Genomic DNA, 3,717 nt, shown 5'->3' on the forward strand with positions numbered 1-3,717 from the left:
ACCTCAAACATTGACTACAAAAAAACTATTTTCCTCACATTTCTGTGATGGAAAGTTCTGGAAACTGTCGGGAGCCACAAATTTCCTTCTACTCAGAACTCTCCCAAGTCTCTTAATTAAAAAGTACCTCACTTGTGTGTGTAAACCTAGTACCTGCAACAGGAAATTACCCAAAACACAACTGATCAAATCAAGGTCAATGGGAGCCCTTGCAAGTGGAATCTCATTGACCTCAGTTTGATCCATTCCTGTTGTTGGCCCTAGACCCAACCACACAAGTAGCGCAGTGTTTTTATTGGTACAAGTGGGACAAAGCTAGGTGGTAGGAATTCTCTGGATTCCTGCAGATTCCTGAAGTTTCCATCACAGAAATGTGTGATTCCAGGCAGTTTGAACTTGCAGGGCATTGTGGATATGAAAACTTGATGCAATTCACACAAGGCACACCACCCTGGAATTTCCTGGTTGTCTAGTTTTAAAAAATGTTTGTGGTTGGTACATTTCCATTTGCAGCGGCCAAGCACAGCCTCGAATCCCTCAGCTACTCCTAATGCTGATCTCTCCACTTTAGGGCCTTTCGTATCAAGGTCTTTTGGCCTACCCACACAAGTGTGGTACCAGTGTTATTGGGAGACGTGTGGGAATGTTGTGTGGTAGGAACTGTGTGACTTCCCAAAGATTTCAGAAGTTTTCTTCACATAAATGAGAGTAAAACATGTGTTTTTAGTCAAAGTTTGAGGTTTGCAGGGCCTTGTGTTAAGAAAATGATGTGGGCTGCATGTAAAAAATACCTTCCTGGACTTCCCTGGATGTGTTGTTTTCATAACTGTCTGGGTCTGGTAGGTTTTCCCAGGTGGCAACCTACCCAAATCCACAAGTGCAGCTGTTCCTGATTGCAAATGGGATGATATTAAAAGTTAGCCACACTCTCCTGGCCTACATGTACCAACAACACCCAAAAGAATCAAATGCCTTCCTGCTTACCATTGGGATGGGATGCATGAATTCTGTCCCTAGAGTCTGGAGGGCGTTCTGACTCTGGGGGAGATCAGGGTAATTATCCCGTATGCTCCCTGGGGGTGGCAAAAGACTATTGTCCCATTTACTTAGGGTGTGACAATCCCATAGCCATGCTGAGCAGTCCCGACTGCTGTATTTTTATTTTAAAAAATCCCAGGTATCTAGGGGATTTTGTGCCCCCCTGATGGGGAAGATGGGGTCAATTGTCCCCATCTTTCACCCCCATGGGTCAATTGCCCCATTAACTTGGGGTGGGGGACTAGCCATGCCCATGGTGGGTAGCCCAGCCCCTATATTTCTATCAACAAAGTCCCTCGTGTCTAGTGGAGTTTCTGCCCCCAGGGGTGCCCGAAAGACTGCTACGGTATGACTGTGAGGTGGGGACCTGACCATGGCCTGGACTCCTATATTTTTAATAAGAAAAAATATGTGCTGTCTAGTCGGCTTTCTGACCCCCCAGGGGTGCTGATTGAGGGTAATAATCCCCATATGCACCCCTGGGGGTGGGGAACTACTGTTGTCATATACACTAGGGGTGGGGGCTGGGCCATGTCCTGGCAGGCAATCCCCATCCCTATATATATATGTATATATATATTATTTTTTAATCCTTGGTGTCTAGTAGACTTTCTGCTGCCCAGGGGGCAGAACGGGAGTGATTAATTGCCTTTTGTCCTCCTGGGAGCAGAAAAACTGACAATTTTGAGGGGGATTTGGGGAAGCGCAGGCCCTTGTCTAAGGGGCTACTCCATCTGTCTCTAGTTGCTAGTGGAAGGATCACTTCTTTGGGATGGCTCTCCTGGGGCGATCCCCATGCAGTGACCCACTGATGCCATTGGAAAAGTGGAGATTCTCTTCTTTCCAGCGATACCTAATGTGAGAGAATCAGTGCTTGGGGGACTGAGATATGCCCCAAACCCTTATTCATTGAAAGGAAGGTGAGCCCATTCACTAGTTTAACTTTCACTGTCAGGAATGATGGTGTCAGCGCACCCTGTGTGCTGATCATAATCGTGAATAAAGAAACACTCAGGCTGCTCAGGAACCTGTTCCTAAGCAGCTCGAGCTGCAGAAAAAAGGAAGCCCTGTGGTGCAAAGTATCAGAGGGGCATTTCTTGCCCTCCCCATTCTCAGACAATGGCTGACAGACACATTAGTGAGGAACTGCAGCACTCAAGGCGGGTAATGTCATCTCATGTTTAAATTCATTTCTTCTATTTGTCATTTCAACATTAGCACAATTAAGAAGATTTGAAGCATATCCACAGGAGTCCTCAAGCCCAACAATGGTGAGGCTTGCAAAAACTTAACTTCTCATTCAATGTTGATGACTCTGACTTTTCAGTCCCATTATCCTCAGTTTTTCACTAAGCAACCTCTAACCCATACCTGGTTGTAGCTTGTTTAGCAAACCAGTATATGATGTTGCTCTAATTTAAACATTTCCTTTTATACTTCATGATCCCTCCACCTCACTATCATTCCAACATTGCCATCTGGAAATATTTCTGTAAAGTCCTCCAATGTCAGTAATGCAAACCACTCGCCTCGAGCCAGACAAGCTTACTCCCCTTTTGTAAGAGCTTAAAAAATAAATCAACACCATCTGCTCCAGTAACATTTCTGCCAAGATTTTCACAGCTATCTATTCCTCTAGGGAGAGTTAATGTATTGTGAAAGGTGTTTCCATTCAGACAGTTGCCTCTGATCCATCAGTATGCCTGTGCTTTTCTGTAATTCCGCAGCCAGTTTCTCCATGTTCAAATGAATCATATTCAGGTAACTGAATGCAAAAACAACACACTGAGAAAGTTTAACTTTCCACTGATACTCGTATTGCAAAGTTTGCACCTCTCTCACTGATTAGAGAGATTGTGCAAGAGGACTGGTCTGAGTCTCCCCTGCATGCATGTCCAACCTGAATTATTCATGTTGGCCCCACTATCATGGCTCTATGGTGTTTCTCACGATGTTGTGCATTATCCTTGCTTTGAGTATGTCTGCAATCTTGCTCTTGGTAGTCTTCATTTGCCTGTCTCCGCCTGACAAGTCTTCTACAGATCCCTCTATACCAAAGAATGTCTGTGTGACATTGCATCTGCCAAAGTAGGTAACAAAGAGCAGAATGTGCAACTATCTGTATGGTAAACAACATTCTTGATACAACTGTACCTTTGAGACATATTTCCATTCATCGTGCGCTATAAGGGTTGCATTTGCTTCGGTCCTGAACCAGCTTTGAGCCGTCATGGATCAAGGAAGGTTTGCTGACTTGATCCTCTTAGATTTTTCAGCAGCCTTTGTCACACTGTTAGAATTTTTCTAATTGTTCTGCCCTGTCGGTGTAGGCATTTGGGACCCTGTCTTAGCAAGGTCTTCTTCTTTCTTCACCAACTGCAGTCAGTCTCTATTCTAGTTTTTCAATATTCATACAGATTTTTTTTCTTCTGGTGTTCTGTAGGTCACTTGGAGCCTCACATTATTTAACATTTGAGTCACCCTACTCTGTCCTCACCAGATCCTTTAGCTTCTTCTCCACAGCTCATGCTTATATTACTCAGATGATCATATGTCTTAATTGGAATATATGTTCCATTCAAAATAACTTTTAGAACTGCTTACCAGCTGTAGCATCCTGGATGAACATGAACTCTATGAAACCCAAATCAAACAAGACTGAGGTTATTGTAGAAGGCT

This window comes from Pleurodeles waltl, chromosome 9 (assembly GCF_031143425.1).
Source record: "Pleurodeles waltl isolate 20211129_DDA chromosome 9, aPleWal1.hap1.20221129, whole genome shotgun sequence".
In the NCBI taxonomy this organism is placed as follows: domain Eukaryota; kingdom Metazoa; phylum Chordata; class Amphibia; order Caudata; family Salamandridae; genus Pleurodeles; species Pleurodeles waltl.